The sequence below is a fragment of the Mus musculus genome, chromosome 4 (genome assembly GCF_000001635.26).
Source record: "Mus musculus strain C57BL/6J chromosome 4, GRCm38.p6 C57BL/6J".
Taxonomy (NCBI): Eukaryota; Metazoa; Chordata; class Mammalia; order Rodentia; family Muridae; genus Mus; species Mus musculus.
This window is the reverse complement of record NC_000070.6, coordinates 8690202-8713480: the sequence shown is the minus strand read 5'-3', so window position 1 is coordinate 8713480 and position 23279 is coordinate 8690202. Positions and strand designations below refer to the sequence as shown.

Genomic DNA, 23279 nt, shown 5'->3' with positions numbered 1-23279 from the left:
GCTGAAGGGAACAGGGACACAGGGTGAGTCGTGAGAGACAGCTGTGATGTGACAAGGTGATACAGACAGCAGAGGGCTGGGGGTCGAGAGCTGCTGCCCAGATAAGCAGAAGGGTAGCCCAGGCCTGACAGCCCAGGAAGGTGGAGAAGCAAAGTCGTGGGGGTGGAGAGGATCTGAGGCAGCTGCTTCAGACAGGCCTGGAGGACAGCCTGTTGGTGGGACAGACCTTCTGGGAACTTGGAGCAACCCTGTCCCAGTTACTCTCAGGCAGGGGTCTGGCGACCGAAACACCGTCCATTCACCTTAGAGGGGAGCAGCAGCGTGTTGACGGATTACAGAAACACCGTCCACTCACCTTAGAGGGGAGCAGCGTGTTGACGGATTATTAAGTGACAGAACTGTAGCCATAGCATTTCAAGAACAGACTCTGAAAGGGTTTCCAAAATCGAAATTCACAATGAGGAAAACCAAAGAAACCCCAAATAGCTTCCTTTCCTTGGCCTTCTCTTTTATTTCCTACCCGTAACCCTACCTAAGCCCAGGAGAGGAAGAGAACTCAGCGAACTTTATCATGTTCTCCCTGGGGCCACTCCTCTTAATGCTATGACCCACTACTGGCCAAAGGCATTTTATGTGTGGGCATGAAGAAGCAGGGCATTACTGTGCAGTGACTGTCAGTTTTACAAGGCCAGAAAGATAGAAACAGGTGGCGGTGACAGAGAAGTGTCAGTCCAGAGCTGAAGAGTGAAAAGCAGTTACGATGGTGAACTCTGTCTGTGTTACCACCGTGAAAACGGGGAAGAAAGGGCCATGCACTGTCAAATACAGTGCCCTGTGGTCTAGCACATCCACAGCCTCCCAGATTCATCCCTCTTATGCCACTTGTCCATGTGGCATGCTCCAACCACTGGTGCAGGGACAGAGGCTGCCCTCCCTACTACCTCCATGTGAGACAGCCTGGACTGGTCTCCTGGAACAGAAGAGACACATAACCAACAGCACACAGCCAAGTCACACATACACACACACACACACACACGCACAGACCCAGCTAACCAACTTAGTAAGGTCACCAACGGCCAGCTGACCACAGATGTGGGTGGAGTCTAGCTGAGATCAGTACAGATTGACAACTCACAGAACTGCAAGTGAACAGGATGGTTGCTGTTTAAAGTGCTGAGCTTCAACGCCACTTGTAACACAGCAACAGATAACTGGCAAACCTCACTAGGACTGAAGCTCCTCTGTCAATGTGCTCTGTCACTTCTCCTCTGTCACTTCTGTGCCCCATTCCCCAGCTCCTGAGAAGCTCTGGCAGGGAGAGACTGGTCTAAAACAGTGGGCTTTAGTGTACAACCAAAATCAGTCTATATTCCCAGAACTCAAGCTAGAGGGTCTCAGCTCAATGGAGTCGCGTCTTCGCAGAAGCTCTAATGGATGGGGAGTACATACGCAACCTGAATTCAGTTGTCGTAACCACTCAGGTCAAAGTTAGAAAGAATGCTTGAACTAAATAGGAAAGGGAAACTGGAGGGGTTTTTTAAACTTCTGCATGTTCCCACTTTTGCGCCCTCAACATGTATGAAAAAATTAGTGCTAAAGCAAGGGGGAAAGGTTGAAATATTTTCCACATTCACATCCAACTATACAGAGAAGCTATACTCTCTAGGAAAATCCTCATTCCCAACAAAGAACTCCCAATACAGCCACAGGGCAAAAAAAAAAAAAAAAAAAACAATCCACTCACTGGGCAGTGGTGGCACACGCCTTTAATCCCAGCACTTGGGAGGCAGAGGCAGGTGGATTTCTGAGTTCAAGGCCAGCCTGGTCTACAAAGTGAGTTCCAGGACAGCCAGGGCTACGCAGAGAAACCCTGTCTCAAGAAACAAACAAACAGACAAACAAACAAACAAAATCAATCCACTCACCAGTGATACACTTAACAGTAACGCTTACATTGGGAAGTAAAATGAAAGATACAAAGATTGCAGGGCTTCTTTGTACAGGTACACAAAACCATCACTGCAAGAGGCTGGGACTCAGAGTCAGAATCTAGTCCACCATAGTCCCCATTTCCTGCGTCCCTAACAAACTGGCCCATGGGCATTTCACACACACTCTCTCAGAGCTACTGAGTAGCCCAGGGCTGCGACCTATAAAGACATACCCAATCTCATTCATTCATATTTATATTCCCTCATTCATATACTCATTCATTCATATATTCATTCACTCACATATTCATTCATTCATATATTCATATCCATTCATCCCCATTCCCCCTCACCCCCAGCCGCATTTTACCTGCAGTCTGCTGATTTATTTGAATTGCTGCTACTGTAGATGACATTCTGAATTACCCCAATTTCATGTTGGAAAATAATGCATTGTGTTCACCTTCCATTAGATTATTTTTAGCCTAAACATAGTATGCACAAAACTTACTCTCATCGAACACTAAGACACAATTCAGACAGACTGCTGTAAATCCGTGAGGCCACCTCTCTGAACAGTCCTGTGCTATAAGGCAATGTCAAGAGCAGCACCACCACTGCCCTGGCCTTCCTCTCATCGCTCCTTTAGAATACATGCACAGGTACCACTGTCCCCTTCAGAGATGAAGCAACTTTCCCAAGATCACATGGGTAAGGATGCTAAGAACCAGGTCCTCACACAGAGCCCACAATCTCTAACATTCTGTGTGCTGCCTCACAAAGCATCCACCACTCAACTCCAAGGCCTGCTGGGTAGTAGCACATGTCAGCCAGCCAACCACAACCTTGGCACAGGAAAATGACCAGTGCGGAGTCCAGCCGACCCAGGCAGTGCAAAGGCAAGAAGCTTCCCCTAAGGTTCTACTGAGCCCTGGGCACACAAACAGAATTTTTTTTACAAAGCCCACTTCACTATCCCATTTCATACCAAGAGAGTACCTCAAGAGGACTGAGCAGAGCTTGGCACAGGTGATGAACTAGGTCCTTAAGCATTTGTTTCTTTTCATTTCTGTGTCTCATTTCTGTGTCGTCTCCTCCCTGAAACAGCAGCAGAGAGGCCCCGGGAAGGAAGAAGGAGAAGCTCCTCCCACAGCGAGGAGACATGGGCTGCTTACATCTGAGGTCAATCCCAGGCAAAAGGACTAATAGTCACCAGGGTGGTGGCACACACCTTTAATCCCAGCATTCCAGAGGCAAAGCCAGGAGATCTCAGGGTTTGAACCTAGCTTGGCCTAGAGAGTAAGTCCCAGGAAAGGCAGTGTCACAGAGAAACCCTGTCTCTAAACAATAACAACAAAACAAACAAAGACATGAAAAGAGTGGGTGCCATAGAACAGGCCTAGCTCTACAGGACCAGAAACAATGGTTAAGATATCACTGTGTGAGGCCAGGTGTGGTACCACACGCCTTTAATCCAAACACTCGGGAGGCAGAGGCAGACCTCTGTGAGTTTAAGACCAGCCCGATTCACATGATGAGTTCTGGGCTAGCCAGAGTTACCTAGCGAGACTCTGTCTCCCAGCCCCCAACAAAAGATATCAGTGTGAGTACAATCTGGAAGTGACTTCAAAATTCTGAGTTCATCTGAGTGGTCACACACTTTGGGGTGGCATTAAATATGTGGTTCTATAGCTAACTGTGTATAAACCAGAGCTGAAGGAGGGCCTCTTACATTATACACAGCTTTTCTGGTTAGCTGAGCACACTCCACATTTCACTAGACAAAAGGGGAAATGAAAGACTCTGACAGATATGTAAGCAGGAGGTGTCCTACGGTTGGTTAGCACGCCCTTGGTCTCCTAATTCTCTTCAAGAACACTGATGCTGTCCTCACTGTGCACTGCCCATTTCAATGCCTGAAAAGTAGGACGGTCATCTTTACCACGAGCTCCAGGCTTCCTAAGGACAACTGAGGCCCAGCAATCCTCCACCTCCTCTGAGTATGCCTTGGTCACCGGCATCCAAGCCTTGGTCCTGGCTCAATTCAATGAACACTTAGTATATGCCAGACAAGGGGAAGACCCACTCACTACCCTGTTTATACACAAGCCCAATTCCCCGGACAGAAAGAAACCAATCCCATGCCTTGAGCCCTGGCAGCCTTCAGCTCCAGCACCCATGCCCTGCTTCCTCTTAAAACCTCTAATTAGACATGTTAGAAATCTTGAAATGACTATCATTTTACATGAAATCATTCTCTATGGCTGGCAGAGGAAGAATGTCTAAGAATATCTAACGCATTTGCCTCTGAAGGAGACCATCTACCCTATACTCTTTTTTTTTTCTCTTGTGGAAGAGGCACCGGTTATAAGGAGGCATGTTCCTGTCAGCATGCTGGTACGCATGCCCATGTGCACACACACAGAAGCCACAAGACACTGTCTTCCTCTAGTCCTCTCTCCTTTCTTGCTTTTCACAGGGTCTCTTAGCAGAAGTCTGCTAGGCCGCTAGCTATCTTGGGACCTGTCCCACCTTGCAAAGCTAGGGTACAGGCATGAACAGCCATGCTTGTGTTCACATGGGTGCCAAGGAGTCAAACCCAGGTCTCCATGCCAGCATCTCTCTACCCTATATTCTTAACCCATCCATCAGCTAATGCACAGTCCTCTCAGATTATCCGAGATGCAAAAATCTAAGTGGTCCCTTCTTGCTTTGCATTCCTTAGTAACTGACCTTAAAGTGAGACAGGAGCTGTTTCCCTACCTCACGTACAGTACTGTTTAATGCTATCGCCTACATCTAGACTCAGATACCTACCTCATTCACGGTGGCTAGCAATACATTTCTTGCTTTACTGTGTTAGTTTTAATAGAGTTTGTCATCACTCTTGACAATCCTGGTGACACTGTTTTATGGTACTCAATGTATTGACAGCATCTGGCAGAGTGACACTATAAAGAGCTGTCTGCCTGAGTTGGATCTAGTAGCCCGGCAGAAGCATGTGGAAGCAAGACCATCTAAGCTGTGCTGTGCTGTGCGCTGTCTGGTGGGGCTGTATGGTAAGGCGCCATACCAGCTGTGATTAAAATGACAAACCTTTTGGCTTTAGTTTCCGTTTCAGATACATTCAAGTATGTTTCCTTTTACTCTGTGGGGAAAAAAAATGTAAAATAATGTGATTGCAAACTAAGAAGTCATTACTTTTAAAGAAATTTTTTTTAATATTTTAACATAGCAGACGCCTTTTTAAATTTAGTGAAAAAATAGGAACAAAACACCTGTTTATGCCCGGATTCTGTGGCTTGGGCTTTGGGTAGCCACTGGCCCCTTCCTGGTGATTAACTCAGGGCAAACAGCAACCTTGTCTCTGCTTGTCTCTTCTCACACTCCTGTGGGCCTCAGAAGATAACAGAGACCAAAAGTGTGACTCGAGGGAGACAGAACCTCTAAAGCTACTTAAGAGAAAGCCTGTAGCCCTCCAGTAGGAAAAAGGACACCGTGCATGCCTAGTGCATGCGTAATGCGCGTGTGCACATGTATGGACCTACGTTCATGCGCGTGTCCGTGCCTGTATGTGTGCGTTTATATCTGAGCGTATGTGTGTCTTTGTATGTGTACACATGCACACGCGCACTGCCCTGAAAGTGTCTCCAGACTATACTAAAGCTGCACTTTGCTCCAATCCGAGGTGAAAGAGTTTCAACGGCCGGAATCCTCCGCTCCCATCCTACACGGACTCTCACCAGGACTCAGTGACCCTTTCAACTCAAATATACGTCAGTCTCTTGGGATTTCTCCACCTCCCATGTATCAAAACCATACTTACATGACATGTTAAAGTTAGGCAGATACACAGGAGCCAGCAGTAAATGGGTTTGAAACCTGCGTACTAAACACAGTTAATAATACAAATTCAGGGAACGCCAGGGCCAAAAAAATGGGAATGGGTGGGTAGGGAAGTGGGGGGGAGGGTATGGGGGACTTTTGGGATAGCATTAGAAATGTAATTGAGGAAAATACTTAATAAAAAAATATATAAAAAATAATAATAATAATACAAATTCAGACCTCATCTATAGAAATATTTAAAGGCTATGTCTGTATGTTTGCTTTTGTTTTTTTTGAAGACAAGGGAGGGAGGTCTCCTAATTTCAGCTGGCCACAGAAGAAAATTTATTTGGGTAAGGAAAATACTTCAAATACCGGCAAGCCAATCTAAGGGGTGGAAAAACAAACAAACAAACAAACAACCTTAAGGCAAAGTTGCATTGGGGGTGAGGGAGCTATAATTAGTTAAATTTACTCTTAAAACTCAAAAGATTCCCTGTTTATACCACAAAAGTGGTGAAAAACTATGACCTTGCATACAGCGTGTTATTTGTCTTCTCTGATTTTACAATCCTCTCAGTATAACATCATGAACACAAAAGGTAAGGAAATAGTGAAATAAAAACTACTGCAAGTCAATTAATTTATTAAGCGCTAACAGCGCACAAAGCAGAGTAGGGTATTCGGACGCACTGCTGCATTAATCCCCATTTGGCTGAAGCGCTGTCACCACCGCCAGGTGCAGGTGAAGAAACGGAGTCCTAAGTGCTGTGCAACTTGCTACTGATAAGCAGAACTAGTTAGTCATTTGTTCAAAGCCACAGCTAGTAGACAGCTCAGTATGGATTCAATCCAGAGCTGCTCAACTCCGGCATCACAGCTTTTAACTATAGGAAACTATCAGTCTTTATAACTCTCCATTTTTTTAAAACTATCTTTTAAATTGATATATTTGTCTTCTGTTTTTTCCTATGACTGATCTAACCACAGTTAACATACTGTTTTGTGTTCTATTCTTTGAAACCTTCTGTTGTCCTCAAGTGTGATCTGCATTGTCTACATGATATTCTAACATAATACAGCATAAATTAAACCATCCCCAACTTCAGTGTGACCGCTCTCTTGTAACAGCTGACAGGCCTCCAGACTGCTTCTCAGGGCCGATGGCTGACACCCTATCGTGGCCATATATAAGCATCCTTGATACACACAGCCTTGTATGTTTGTATGTTTTAAGCCTCTGGCAATAGCAAGGAATAAGGTCTCAACACACTCTGGGGAAAAGTAATCATTTAAGTGTTCACAATTTGGTAAGAGAAGGGTTATTTTCAGTAATAATCTGGGGCTGGGGTTATGGTTTGAGAATGAATGGGTTTTGCTATGTAGCGCAAGCTAGGTTCTAACCTACCAGTGACCCGGCCCTGCTGAGCCTAAGTGCTATACTTAAAGCTGTGTTCCTTGGAGCCTAGCATAAATTACTCACACAATTTGCAAGTTTTTGTAACCTAGTGATGAATTAAGTTCTCCCCTTCTCCCCCTCTGATTGGTCCCTTCCTGTTTGAGGTGGGGCCTGACCCCTCAGAGTATACTCAGGTACCATCCCTGAGAGTCACAGGTTACCCTCATCAACACTCACCATAGACTGACTATCTTCATCCTCCAGTCCGTTTCCCCCGCCCTTAACAAAGTCCCACTACCTCCTGGCTGGGCTATTTCAACAGCCTCTGACTTTTTGCCTCTAGTCTCTCTCTAAATGCAATACATCACACATTGCCAAACTAACCTTTCATCTCCATTTCCATCGTGTAACCTCAGTGAGAATCTCACCCAGGCTGAACCTCCAATTGCACCACAACCCAACCCTCTCCTTACTCTCCAACCTGCTACCCTTCTCCTGGACAACACTCCCTGCCTCCGGAGGCAGGCTCTGAGACTGAAGGCTGAGAGAAGTGGGCAGAAGTGGGGGACAGTGCTGTGTCCCTCTCCAAAGGGCCACAGCTCCAAGAAAGCCACCCTGATGAGACGGTGCCGAGACACTAAGCCCTGCCGTGGCCCCCGCAGGCTGTCTGGGTGGGCTACCAGGTTCCTACCAGGGCCTTTGGCTGATGGTAGCCCACTCTGTTCACATTACTTCACTGCTAGCACGCTGACCACGCCTCGACAACACAAAGTCCTAGCACTTTCTCACACACAGTGTCTCCATCACCCATATGGTCACATTAGCCTGTACTTCCAAGCAAGGGGAAGCATTTCCAGTGTCTCCTAAAACCTAGTGCAATCATAATTTTACATAGCATACCTGCAACAACAGTAAAGTCAGACCAAAGGGTCAGCAAGAACAGCCTGCAACTCTGTGCATAACTCTAGAAGCTCATAAAGTCCGTTCCCACCAAGCATAGCCACGCTTCCAGATGCCAACAAGATCTTGCTGGAGGTCCCAAACGGAAACTATCAGTGGCTCTTCAAAGATATAAATCTGAAAATCGTAAGAGTTCTTTCCTGGTTTTAATGGCCATGTTTCTTGATTCTTTCATGTCCTTCTTAAAGCTGACAGGGTCATGGACCTCTATGCAGAAATTCACACTTGAACAATTTTGGATAGGCCTGGATTTCTGAAGCCCACTCCTAAAATCCCACTGACAAGGTAAGTTCCTTTTCTCACTATGGGCATTAGCTAAGGGACCACAGCTCTAGCATCTCCGTATACAGCACAATTCCTAGAATCAGCTAACTTCAGCAACTGGCTTCTCCCAAGGTATTCCATGAGTGGTTTTAGGGTTTTTTGTTATTGTTGTTAATACCATGCTAAAATATGACATGGTGGGGATGGATGGTCGATCCATGGATCACTAGTGTGATCCATAAAAAAGCAAATGTTAGCAGTATTCTACATAGTCGCCGGGAATGTGGTAATGGGGCCACAATAACTTATCTCTTCTTCCCTACCCACATTCTGAACCAGCTGGAAGAGGGCCACACAGGGGCCACCGCCCAATCTCTCCGATAAGGAACCTCTGCGTAAAACTCCCTGGCCCAGCAGCACTTGGAGCCTTAGCCGTGGAAGATGCCTCATAAGCCTTTCCTGGAGGCACAAAGCTGAAGCCATCCTACTCACTGTGGTTACAGAAACCGAGAGAGCTCGTCTCCAAAACACCACAGCCAAGAGAGCAAGGTCACAAGGACACAGGTGTAATTCAGGGAGATGCCCTCCACAGGCGCAGGCAAGAAGCAAGGGAGGTTCCCCTAAACAGGCCATCTTCCTGGGCAAAGAATAGTGATAGGCAAATATGTTCTCAAAAGTACACAGTGGGGGAGGGGGCACAAAGACACCAACACACAAAACAGGGAGTGCTGAAGATGTGGTACATCCCAGCTAAGCAGCTTCCTGTGCCTGGCAACCAGGGCGTGTGCAGGACCTAAGATCCAGAATAGCGAAGAGTAAACTTTTGTTATAGTTCTACAAAAAGGAAGCGGAGGTCATGGTGCTTTGTAGACAGTCTGGAACACTAAAGATGGAGTCTGACCTTTGGTACTAGAAATAATGGTTTTGGGAGTCACATGTGGAAACAGGAGCTGAAGCTGGGATCCTGAAGCAGACCTACAGAGGGCCAACAACAAAACACACAGGAAGGAAGAAAAGGAAAGCCAACATAGGCTGCATGAGGGAAAGCTCAGGACCCCAACAGCCTGCTCCCCAAGCTCCAGAACAAGTAACAAGAATGGGTCAGTAAACCTAAGACCAGAAGGAAACAGCTTCACTTCTGCTTGAACACTGGCGTCTTGATCTACCAGCACTACACTACGAAGCCCTGCACTAACCCACTCACTCACTCACACACTCACTCGACTACTTTGAACAAGCTCTTGTTTAAACACATTGTATGCCTTTGGAAATCACACTGGCTTATGATGAGTACACTGCTCCCAAAAGATGATGCCCCTTACCGATTTCTCTTTGCACACACCTATCATACACATCAAAACTCCTCCTGAAACAAGCTCTTAATTAGGCCATGGACTAGTTTGCCAAAGAATGGCTACAAATTACCCACATCGATGTAAAAATGTAACAGTCCCTCATTAATAACATTCCAAATACATTGTAACAATTTTTATATTGTATTTTCTGAATCCTTTCCGTCTCCATAGTAGACTCACCCACTGGAAAAAAACCAATGATAGTCTAGTCATGCTTTAAGGGTTATAGACAGCAATGAGGGCCAACACTGTGAACCTGAACCATACCAAGACAAGGCCCAGGGCCAACCCCATACAGGAAGGAACAGGGGAGAAGGAAATAAGAACAGAGGCAGCATGGGAGAAGGTTCTGGACTCCCAGCCATCGGGATCCTCAGCCCGACCCTGGGTAACAGCAGTCAGGAGCACATCAGAAACAACGCAATAACCATTCCGACTCTAGAAACACATGGGCATTTTAATTCCACAAAGATGGCTTGCAGATGAAGAGGCTGCATTTTCTGTGAGAAACGCACTGGCAATTTTTACAAGAATGTGAACTCCTGCTTTAAACGCCTTGAAACCTGTTCTCAGGACCTCCTCCCCTCCTGAAACAAGTCAAACCCATGTCCAGATCCAACAGTGGGCCGGTAGACACTCACTCTACAGGTCTGACCGGTAAAGGTATGACTGGTCTAAGTACTATGTTGTGATCCAGAAAGGGTGACCCCAATGATGTTACCCCAGCTCATCTGCGAGTTCTCAAATCCTGGGCTATGGAGAAAGACAGACAATGCCAACGACTCTCCAAAGTGTCAACAAGCCTGAATTTCTGCAACTCCTCCACAGACTAGCCACATCTCCTTCACCATCAAAGACCACGGTCATCAAAAAGCTAGGGTACAGACTTCCCAGCTGAAAGAAGCAGAGCAGCAGATGGCCACCAGAACTCAACTACAGCTAAGCCCCTCAGTGTGCTCAGAAGTCAAGAAATGGCCGCTGGCATCCAGTTCTGTCCTCATTAATGCATTTGACAGTGACAGGGCAGTCTCCCTTTTCTACCAGGCACTCACAGCTAACGGTGACTTAGCATCCCAGTCTATCCTCAGAAAGCTTGCTTTTGTTTCTTAGAGACTTATTTTCATTCTCTGCATATGCATGTTTGTCTGCATGTTTATACCCAATCTGCATGTTTGGTACCCACAAAGCCAGAAGGCAGCACTGGGTCCCTTGGAACTGGAATTAAGGACAGTTGTGAGGCCCCATGTGCTGTAAACTGAACCTTGGTCCTCTGCAAGAGCAGCTAGTGATATTAACTGCTGGGAAAACCATCTCTCTAGCCCCTATTTACATCTGGGGGGGGGGGTTAATTTTGTTTGTTTTTTAATAAGTAGAGAAGTGGGTTTGGACTGACTGCTCTTCCAGAGGTCCTGAGTTCAGTTCCCAGTAACCACATGGTAGCTCACAACCGTCTGTAATGGGATCTGATGCCCTCTTCTGGCATGCAGGTGTATGTGCACATAGAGTGCTCATATACCTAAACTAAAGAAATTAATTTTAAAAACTGAGTGGGAAAGTGGTAAGGACAAAGAGTAATCTGGATAAATGGGATTCTGTAAATAAACTCTTCTAAAGCAAAGAGTATTTTTGTAATAAATTATTTACTTTTACAATACACACGTTGGTGTTTTACCCTACATGTATGAGAGTGTTGGACCCTGACAACTGTGAACTGCCACATGGTTGCTAGGAATTGAACCTGGATCCTCTAGAAGAGCAGTCATTGCTCTTAGCCATCTCTCTAGGCCAAGACTAAAATTTTACAGGTACCAAAAACGTTTTAACCAGAAACTCAATGTATTCAAGCCTATGCCAGTTTACTCAATCCTGAAAGACACAGAAATGTAAAATAGCCAGAAATTCACCATGAGAGTTTGTTAACTTTTTGCTTGCATGCCATAGCATACATGTGGAAATGAGAAGACAACTTGCAGGCGGCTACTTTCTCTTCCCACCATGTGGTCCTCAGGAGCTGAACTGAGGCCATTAGGTTGGGAGGCAAGTGGCTTACTTTCTCATCCTACCAGCCCTGTGATACATTATTTCCATTTGGGAAAGTAATGTCACCACTTAAGATTTTATCGTTCCCTTTTAAAATACACTGGCAAGGAAAACCATGCCATGACATACAGGTCTGCAGATGTACACAAATCCACTCTGTATGCATCTAGGCAAGGGCTAGGTGTCACGTCATGATCAGGATAAATTTTGAGAGCTGCTTCTTCAGTTGATGGCATTTTGTGAACAGCCTAAGGTACACTTCCACGAAAATGACTGGCATCACTGGGCGACCCGACGCTTTGGGACTGAATGTTATCATGTGGTGAGTGACTGCCTCTGACTGGGTGTAACGTTGTGGAGGAGGTCTGTCTTGGGTGCTAGTAGAAGCAGTCTGCAAGTATTTCAAGTCAATGTTCATACAAGGGACCAGAATGATGGCATGCTGTGACTGCAAGCCATGTAGCATCAGAATCAATGATGCCGAGGGCAGTGAGAAAAAGATGCCCAGCGAATTGTAACTTGGATCAACACTGGGGAGAAACTTCAAGAAAAACAGTTCTTCAATAAACTAAATAATTCAATGCTGACTGTGTCCTGGACTGAGCAATGGAGACAGGGCTGGCATGGAGGGAGTTTCGTGATGAGCCTGTGTCTTTTCAGGTTGAAGTGTCTGCAACTGATAAGATATGGCATCTGAGGAGAGGGGCCTCACAGACTATAGTCCATTAATAGGCAAATTGCAGTCTCTGATTCTCTCCAGGAACTATTCTAAAAAGCACAAGTGCACAAGATCTGCCTGTTCCTCAATCCTTCTAAGATCTGGGCGGTTCCCATAGGAGCATCCAAAGCTTCCTCTACAGACAGCAGTGGCACAGGCTGGCAAGTGTACCTGTCCGGACTCCAGTCAACTGTACCCATTAAGTACTGTGAACTTGGAAAATTATATTCAGCAATCTCAAAAGCTACCTTTCATCACCCTATAAAATGACAATTACTATCCCTACCTCAGCATTCTCCCTAATCCTACTTCAGGATCTGGTGAGAATTGTTTGTGTAGACAGCTTTGTAAAATGCTAACGCTCAAAGTCCATGCTCAGTAAATGCTGGCTGTATGGATCGTGAGTCTTCTTCTAAGAACTTTCACTTTCCTGTCCCTGTCTGAGAGGCAGGACCCTTCTGTGGGAGCTTCACCAAGTCTCCTCTTTCCTGAAATTGAACTGTCCACATGTCCTAGCTGCCATTCAAGTCCCCAACTCCAGCCACAAGCTCACTCCTTACCCAATAATCAGAAGTCTGGAAATGAGGAAGTCATGTGTTCTAAGACTGGAGGACCTGGCGTTCCTATGAACTCTGACATTTTACACTTCAGAACGGAGTGACCCTGTCCAGGCTACTAGCCGTAAAGAATAATGTCATCTGCTACGTGAACAGCAGGTTTAGGAGAAAGAAGAAATCGTTGTCTAGAAAGACATCAGTAACGCAAGGCAGAGAGCACAGGTGAAGCAGGAGGGGACGAAGGACTCCCTGACACTGTCACTTTGAGAAGCAGAGACTTTGGAGTCATGGCTGCAGGAACCAAGAGCAGCAGGATCGGGTCACTGCCGTCTGGCCATTCTGCTGGAGGAAGTGCACACAAGCACGAACTTTAAATGTCTAGACCGAGAAAAAGTGAAAACTGCAGATCCCATCGACACTGCAGGCCACTCATTCTTATCTACTCTGCATTTAAGATGAGAGTCTGGGGAACCTTTATAATTAAAAACAAAATCAAGGACTGGCAAGATTGCTCGGAAACTACAGGCATTTGCTGCCAGACTTGATGACCTGTTTGAGTCCCCAGGACTCGCACGGTGGAAACAGGGAACCAACATGATCAGGCTGTCCTCAGTGCTCCACAGGCACATTGTGGCATGTGCCACATGTGTACACATGCAAAATAAATAAATATAACTTTTTTTCTAAACATAAGACACACAGGTTGATGGGTTCAACAACTAAAGGTCAGCTGATAAACATAACAACTGCTCACCCAGTAGGCCATATGGCCTGATCCCACGCTTCTGGTAGCGTGAGTGTCCACTCATCTCACCGCATCTTTGGTTGGGTGGTTGTATCAGAATCTCCACCATTATGATTCATACCTGGTCTTTCTAGCATAAGAGTTCAAGTTTCCAGCCACCACAGGGTATGGATGTGTGGTCTCCACAAGTTCTTTCATCTCCGCTGGAGAGAAAGAGTCTTAAGGGTGAAAGACACAGACTATGAACATTAAGTGCAAATAAGCAGTATGGATAGAAACAACCTAGGCTGACAAGATTCAGCAAAAGAAGTTATGTGGTTGTAGCATTGTCGCTTGTACTTTTAAAGGACCTTTTTCTTTTTCTTTTTTCAATACTTTACTTATTTTTTAGAGCACTGATTGGTGTTTTGCCTGTTTGTATGTTTGTGTAAAGGTGTCAGATGCCCCTGGAATTGAAATTTCAAACAGTTGTAAGCTGTGATGTGGGTGCTGGGAATTCAACACAGGTCATCTAGAAGAGCAGCCAGTGCCCTTAACATCTGAGGCATTTCTCCAACCTTTTCTTATTTCACACAAGTAAAGCTGGTCTGGGTGTCACAGTAGCTAAAAGGCTATACAAGCAGGCTCTAGAATCTAGCCAATCAGGATTCAAGCTCCTCCACCACCAACTGAAATGGGATGGCTCTAGGGAACTTAACCTCTCAAGCCTCAGTCTCTTCAGCTGCAAAATGGGGATAATTCTACCTGAAGTTGGTTTTGATGAGTAATTAAAGACCCACTAAAACACTCAGCACAGGCTATGGTGTAACTCAGTGGTACAGTCTATGTTCACTTTGTAAAGTCCTGGACTCAATGCCTGACTCCCACGGGTTGTTCTCTGACTTCTACACACACACACTGTAGCACAAGTATGTGTGTACATTTGCACACTCATGCACACACACAGGGGCGCACACTCTCACTATTACAATTACTGTTATCTTTTAAGATATCTTGTTCTTTGCTTTTCTTCGATGCAACACACAATTTAATCAAGACTTTGAAACTTTCAGAGGGTTGGCATGACTTTCCTAACATGTTCAAACACAAACAAGGTCAAGTACATAAAAATATATAAACTACCACAATGGAGGCTTTTAAGTTCCCTCTAAAAATCAATGGTTAACAGTGCACGGGCCCCACCCACACATAAAGTAACTGCCTGGCCCACACACTATAAAATGTATCTGATCTTAAGGCTTATTCTTGTGGTAGAGCTGTACTAGAACTATTACTCAGCTAGAGAGCACTAGCAAGCATGGAGTTACAAGCTAAATGTATGCTTATTATTCTGGAAGGGACATCTCATTGTTTACCTGCTCATGTTAAACATACTTAATGGTTTTTAGGTGTTTAAATGGTAAGTACACCTATAATTGTCTGAAATATCAACAAAACAGATTTCTACTATGCCCCAGTCTCTCCGAAAAAATAGGAGACACAGTACACTCCTTAAATGGTTACAGTAGTCCCCAAATCTGCTGCAGAACTGGGGGGTAAGGGGCGGAATCAATTAGCAAGGTATCTAGAGCCCAGATCCACTGCTAGTCTGTTTTAAGATGACATTCCCAAGAAGAGGCTGCACACCAATGCTCACACAGGTCTGATTCCTAGCTGTTCCCCACACAAAGGCTGAGGTAAAAGCGCATGCCATCTGCAGTCCTCAGTAGCAGGAGCTGTGCCTGACCCCGTACTGATTAAAATAAATGCATGGTGTAGAATTCAAGCCCACCATATGACCTCTGCTGCCTCCTTAGTCACTGCTGAAGTCAGGAGAAGAGGCAGCCCCCAAGTGCACAGTCACTTGAGGAGCCCACTAATACCTAGACTGCAGGAGCTGCCAGCACCTTTCCATTACCACAGAGCTCCTGTGGACATGACCTCTCCAACCTCAGAAACACACTACTGACAAACCAAACAAAAGGAAGCATCTTAAAGGAATTCTTAGCAAGTTGTAACTAGGAGGTCTGGGGAGATGGCTCAGAGGTGAAGAGCACTGACTACTGTTCCAGAGGGCCTGGGTTCAATTCCCAGGAACCAGATGGCAGCTCTCAACTGTCTGTAACTCCAGAACCCAACACCCTCACACAGACACACATGCAGGCATCAAGGCATATAAAAATAATAAAATTTTTAAAAAGAATAAAAAAAATTGAAACTAAGAAGTTGAAGAAATAGTATCAGAAATACACTCCTATCAAAGAACTGGCAAGGGCCACCTGAAATGTTGGTCTCTTATACTAAGAGACCTTCAAAAATAATAACTGCAAGGGAGGACATCTTCATTTGCAGACAAAAAAATAAAATAAAATAAAATAAAATATAAAACCAACCAACAACAAGTAGCAACACAAAGTCTGTCTTAATGTTAATACACAGTATTTTCATAATTTGTTAGTTCAAATATTATTAAAATCCACTATTCAAAAGCTTTTCTGGGTTTGTCAATCAACACCTCTGCTACCAGCAACCATGATGTATAATCTACTTTTACAATGAAACAAAGTATCTCTGAAGATAATTTGCATATTAAACTGGTTTGTACATACTCCACTAAACACCAGGTAAGTATTCAGGCCAAGGCTGTTATTTTTTCTCCAATTACTTAAATAATATATTCATTTCTCCAACACCCACGTAGGACGCAACGGTCTCAACACAATTAACTCCCTCCAAGTGAGAAGCACAGCCAGAGAGCACATGGCACCCACGAGCTATCTCCTGGAAGCCCAAGGACCTTGCTCGAATACGTAACAAGCAACTAAAAAGAGCTTCCAGAAGAGAGGACACAGAAGGGCAAACGTGGCCAAGTCTGGCTACCGCAGGATTCGTGCTTAGCCTCTGATGAGCAAACTCCTACAGAGTGCTACAAGCTAGACCAGAAACAGAAAAATGCTACACACAGAGCCAGCTGGGACGGTCACCACCCTCATCCCATTGCTGAGCCTGCCAGCAATCCCTAGTGGGTTTTCACACGCTAACATCTGAGGGTAAGTAGTAGATTATGTGTGAGCAGTCTGAAATACTACTAACAATGGAAAAAAGGTCACAACAGTGACCCTAGTCACATGCTCAAAGAACTCATGGACTTCTTCCTCACATGCCATCCTTGTCAGGTCCCACTGCCTCCACGAATAGCATCACCAGCCAGCCAAGCAGGCAATGTGCTGGAAACTGACATCCCCAGAGACCTCTCTCTTCCAGGACACATCCATCTACCTTCAGGTCTGATTCACTGAAACCCTCCATTATTTGTCGAATCTCCCCATTGCTCTCCATCCACAAAGACAACAATCTAGCCCATGTGTACATCAATCCCAACGAAAGCAGACAGGATACTGCCCACATCCTTCTCTTCTTCTGCTCACCCACCTACTCCTTCCATCCTGCATCAAGAATGTTCGACACTCAGGAGGTACTGTAGCATTCTTCAAAAATCCCCAATTCCACATCACGCCGTTGCTGCCCAAGCTGGATGCCGCCTGCCTCTAAGGTCTCACCTCAAAGCTCCATATTAACCTACAACTGCAACCTTCTCCGGGTCAGCAGTCACTACTGCCTTTCCCTTCCTCTCGTTTTCCTCTGTACCAAGATATGGATTGCAATGCTAAAGCTACTTCTCAATGGCTAAGGCCACACAAGAGTGGAAGCCAAGCCATAACCTCTGTCTTCCCAGTGTCCCATGCTGTCTTCTGAACGTCTACCAAGTTGTCTCACGTCTCCACGGTCGGGGTACCTAGACCGTACTTCTGCACCTCTCAGGTAGTAGCTACCCTAGAACAGCTGAATCAAAAACAAACAGGACAGGAAAACTAACCAGAGTCCACATTCACTGGCCAGGAAAGCCACGTCTGTTGCCCACACAGAAAGCATGAGTCCCAAAGACCACTATGGAGGTATCTACCAAATTCTACATTAACTGCCACCAACACACCTGGCAACCAATCAAACTTTATCCACAAAAATATGTTTCTTCGTTAAAAACAACATATGAAATATTTACACGGATGTTTTTCATTTTCAAAGTAAAAACAAAACAGCCATCTCCACTAAAATAATAACTATTTCTGAGAGAGCATTTGTGTTTGTGAGGGCCTGTCAACACGTACAGCATCGAGTAGGGGTGATGAACTCATGATTCTACACTGAAAACAGTAATCAGATGTTGGAATAATTATCCCTGCTTTTCTCAAAATAGATAATCATGGGGGTGGGAGTTCTAACAGGGTAGAGGAAACTACCGCTGATCAGAGAGAGCCACTGGGAATCCTGTCCTCATACACGTTGGAACCTAAGGACAGAAGGTACTCTCAAATCACTCCATGAAGAGGAACAGTTTACCTGGCACTAACTGGGTCATCCAGGAGATGAGCCCCACATCTCTCCCACAGGACACACCCTACTAGGCACCAGAGAGACAGGAGGGCCTGGGGAGAGAGTACTACAGGAACTGGGCGGCCAGCTAGAGGCAGCTCATTTAATTCATCTCGTGGCTCTACATTTTTCAATCTATGACTCGAGAAAGTTCAGCACACTCTCTAAGGCTCTCACACTCTAAATATCTGAAGGCTCAAGTGACTATAAAATTAAATCCTGTATGACAGTATCTCTATGATTATCGCCTCCTATTATAACACAGCTGATTTCACTTAAACTTTTTAATATATTGATAAAAGACCCAATCAGTGGTTTTAATTACCACTTCTGCTTAATTCCCACCAATAATCCACTCAGAACCTGAGCCATAACTGTATCCTAAGTGACGCCCAGACTGAAGGAAGCCGGTACATCTTTGCATTTTGTAGAAAAATAAAATGTGATCCCATTTTTTTTGAATTTTCAACACCACCAGTTGTCTTCAGTTGTCAAAGATTTTTAGAAGACAAAACACAGTCTTCTCAAGAAAGAGAACTATTTTATCTTCCAAACTCAAGGTTTTACCAGTTTTAGAAACCAGTGAAGAAACACACTACTAAAGTTCTACTTTTTAAAAGGCATAACAGAAAACCTCCTCCAAACGACACACAAACACGTAAGAGAGTCCAGAGTCAGAGGACCAGTAAAGTTCCTTCAGTCACAGCAGTGCCTCTCAAATGCTCTTCAAGATGCTGTCGCGTGTGTTCAGCCGATGGTGTGCACGTGCATGTTTGCCATGCAGAAACCACCTGAATTCCAGGATCAACCACTTTTTGAAGGAGGACTCTGAAGATCTGCTCTCTCTGCTTACTTTACTCAGCCCTGACTAAGCAGCATTTTCACTCTTGTGATAACTTATTTATAGGAGCTATTTACAAGACAGCCAGGGTGTCTGCTATAGGGAAAAGAACTACCACCTCTATGGTTCACCCTGGATCAAGACAAGCAGAAAGTAGTTTCCCTGCTACTAGAGGATAAACTTCCAGAGGGAAAGCCCTGTCTCTTACAGAGTTCCTCCACAGAGGAAGGTTTCCACAGAAAGAAAGGGAACTAAATGAAAGCTAACTGAATGGCAAGCAAACTTAGTCATGCACAGCAAATAAGATACTTTAATTCCCGGTTTGAAAGAACTGTCCTAAACCTGGCTCCCACATTATACTCTGGGTCACAAAGCAGAAGCACAGACAAGTATATGTCCCTGTTCCCTGCTGAAAATCTAAGTGCTTCCTTAGCTCCTGACTTTGCATCAGTGTACAAGAAAGGTTGCAATGTTGCCTTGATGTTTAAAATCATAAAGGAACTTACTATAGTTCTGACCTCCCAGGAAAAGCAAGGCTGACAGAGAACACTCCTTATGGAAAAAGTATTGGCAAGATTCCACAAGTCAAACTGATTAAAAACTAGACCAAGCCTAGATGAATCCACAAAAATGCTGTTTTAACACCAAGTTCCTGACTGAATTAATACTTTCAACTGGGGTGGTGTCTCTCTCTCTCTGTGTGTGTGTGTGTGTGTGTGTGTGTAACTAGTTTATTTTTCTCCTTGAAAGAAAAAAAAAGTTGAGATTTAACTATCTATATTAAACTAACATACCACTCTACTATTTCTCATTCTGTCCTTGTGCTAAGGACATAGAAAAGGGAATCAATTTTAAAACTGATGTCAAACTAACTCCACTGATTAAGCAGGGTAACTACAGCCTGGGATTCACTTACCTCACTAGCTAACTTGTTTTTTGTTTTAATCTAGAAACTTTAATTTTGAAAGCATAAACATGGGATAGAAACTCATAAACTTCAAATTTACCAATCTGTCCAGATTTTTTGAGGGGTGGGGGCAAGATACCTAAAAAATATAAAATCAAAACACACACTCCCAGGAAACAACCTCAAATGGGGTGTCACACTGGGGAATTCACCTGTTACAAGCCTGTCAAAAACGCATTATCCCCCTTAACCAGCAGGTACCAGAAACAGGGAAGGGAGTGCTGTATTCACCCAGTGGACAAAAAGGAAAAAAAAAAGCATTTTTCATTTTAAATAGCTCTTAAAATTTGCTGACCAAGCCCTTTCCCATTTCCAATTTTTACTTTTACTGTTCTTTTTGTTTTCTTGCAGTTTTTCAAGGAAAATAAACTTTTCATAAGGAAACTGGAAGACTTAAAATGTCGCCTACTTATCACCTAGAAAGGCAATCCGAGTCCTCTGTGCCCCAAGCATCTAGCTTTCAGCCTCTTTATTATCGTTGTCAATGAATGGGCCCCAGTCAAATGAAAGCTGCCATTTTAGGGGAAAGACTGGAGGGCTTTCTGTTGTGCAACAGCGAGACAAAAACACTGTGCGACAGATGTACTCTGGGGGCTGGGGAGGATGCAACTTCATAAAACCACTGCTCAAGTTATTTCTCGGACATTACTGTAATCGAAACGTAATTATAACTGGAATAAATCAGGTACGGAGCTTCTGGGTCATTGCCACTAAGATTTTTTTGTCATCGTTAGAACAGATCTGTGAGGAAATAAAGAGATGTATTTTTCTCCCACTGATTATCACACGTATGATGAGTATTCCCCCTCTTACAGAAAGAGAATTGAGGGAAAGTAACTGTGGGCCCCTTAGGAAGGTGTCACCCACTGCAAAGACGGCTTCAATTTAAAATCTTAAAAAAAAATAAAAACCAGAGCTCACAAAATTATTTAAAAATATTTAATATATTCAGAGATCCAGCTCAGAGGATAGACACAGTTTAAGTAAGTTATTTAAATCGATTGCTAGATAATACACAATGGGAAACTAAAAAGTATACTTAGCAAGTGGAGAACTGGATAGTGTATCTAATTCTAGCAATTCAAAGGAAACTCTCCATGTGGGTTGCTACTTTTCTTTTGTCCATTGTCTGTTCAGAAGAGGGAAGAAGAAGGGGGAAAAAAAAAAAACTAGTTTAAAACCCAGGCGTGAACAGTCTCTAAAAGTGACCTCCAGGGAGAACCGCGCTGCCGGGCCGGAGCTCCTCCCGGGCCGCCGGCTCCACGGGGGCGCTCACAAAGCGGGCTACCGGGCCAGAGTTTGGGGTGCGCTCCCACGGCGCAAGGCTCCTCGAGGCAGAGCCATCCGGAGAAAGGCGACTCGGGAATGATGGCTGCTCGGGGCCAGCGGCTCCTTCCCCGGAGCCTCCTGACCAGTCCCCCGCCAACCGGCCGCCCCCTCCCCGTGCCACTCAACCCGCGCCGCCTCGCCCACCCCGCACCGCGCCCCGCCGCGCCCCGCCCGCGCCCCCAGCGAGCCCTGTCCCCGGTGCGAAGCAAACAAACAACGCGTTCCCCGCCACCCTCCTTCCTCTCTCGCTGACCGCTCGGCCTCCAGCCACCTCGGCCGCTCGCGCCCCGAGCCGGCTCTCCGCGGGGCCACCGCGTAACCCCGGCGCTCCGGGGCCACCTGGCGACCCCCGCCCCCGCCCGGACCCCCGACAGGCTGGGGGGAGGGGAGCGGGGACGCGAGTTGGGATCGCGGATTAAAGTCGCTATTATGCCGCCGCTGGCGGCCCGGCCAGCTCGGCAAGGTGGGGTCCCCCGGTCGCCCGCCCGCACTCGCCCCAGCCCGGCTCCCTTTCTTCTCGTCCTCGCGCACTTGGGAGCTGCCGGGGAGCCCCAGGAACCCCTAGCTGCGGGCTCGGAACTCTGCGACCGCCGCCGCCACCGGCTGGGCTCGGGACGCCCCCCGCGCCGCGTGTTCGCGCCACCCCCGCCCCCGCCCCACGCGGCGCCCCGCGCACTTTCCCTGCCGCCGACCCACCTCGCCCGTGGCCGTCCCCGCACGGGCTAGCGCCGCCGCGCCCGCAGGGACGCACTTTGTTCGCGCCGGTGCGGCCGCCGCTCCCGGCGAGCGCGGCGTGGTCGGGCCGGAGCGGGGGGCGGGGGCGAGGCGGGGGGCGCCGCCGTCCCCGAGCCCCGCGCTCAGCGCCCCGCGCCCGCGCGCCCGCCGCCGCTCGCGCCGGAGTTGGAACCCAACTTTTTCCTCCTTCCCTTTTCTCTCGAACGCAGCCGGCAACTCGTGCTCGGTGCCGGCGGGAGGAAACGCGCTCGCGCTCCCCAGAGCGCAGACACGCTCCCTCCTGTCCCCGTCCCCCCCGACGCCGGCAGCACAACAAAAAGCCATTTACATGCGAGGAAGTGACCCTCGGCCGCCCCGCGCGCCCCCGCCGCCGCCGGCCCCGCGGACGCAGGCAAAAGTTGGGGCGCGGGGCGGCGCTCGGGCCGCGGGTTCGGGCCCCGGCGGCAGCAACGCAGGCGACCGGGCGGGCGGCGCTACGCTCCTGCCGACCGCGGCCCCCGCGCACCTCTCCCCGCGCCCCGCACACGCCCAACTCCCCTCTCGCAACTCCGCGCGGCCGCGGCCCGGCACGGTTTCCTGCCGCCGCCCCTCCCGGGGGCGCCGGGGAAGTCTGCGCTCACCGGCTCGCTCCTTCGCTCGGGCTAGTCAGCCGCCGCGCGCCGTGGGGAACAAAACGCAGAGCGGCTCCGGAGTTGGCTCGGCGGCCGCGGCCGGGGGCTGATCCACGGACGCGGAGTTGGCCGCGCGCGGACGGGGCTCTGGCGAGTTGCGGGGTCTCCGGGTCCCCGGGCCGCCTCCTCCGCGGCGCTCCTTTGTGTAATTCCACTCGATTCAAGTTTAATCCGATAGTTCCCGAGCACGAGCGCGTCCGCACCACCACGGCTCAACCCCCGCGCCGCCGCCGCCACCGCTGCCGCCGCCGCCGCCGCCGCCGCCGCGGCCCCAGCACGCCAGCGCCTGCGCGCGCCCTGCACGCCGCGCGCACGAGCCTCCCGGGCCGCGCGCGCCCGCGGCCGGCTCTCTCCGCGGCGCGCCCGCGCCCGCGCGCCGCCACCTGACGTCAGGCGCGCCTGGCATAATTTATGCAAGAATTCGGCCGGGGTGGCGGAGGCCGCGGAGAGGCCGAGAGAAGGGGGCGGCGCGGCGCGGGCGGCCGCCCCTTCCCGTCCCGCCGGGCGCCGGCGCAGCGGGCGG

General features: G+C 47.4%; 1 protein-coding gene across 4 annotated transcripts in view; it reads right to left on the bottom strand.

Annotated features, from left to right (window-relative positions):
* Chd7 (chromodomain helicase DNA binding protein 7) overlaps positions 1–23079 on the bottom strand; it is a 178048-nt gene extending 154969 nt beyond the window's left edge. For 2 of the 4 annotated variants that reach the window (XR_003954972.1, XM_006538005.4), the window contains exon 1: positions 22706–23079. The gene's annotated coding sequence lies outside the window, so the exon portion shown is untranslated. Of the gene's footprint in view, positions 1–22046; positions 22224–22705 lie in introns of those variants that run through there. The other 2 variants (NM_001277149.1, XM_006538004.4) reach the window with 2 other exon arrangements.
* Positions 23080–23279: the final 200 nt, after the last annotated feature.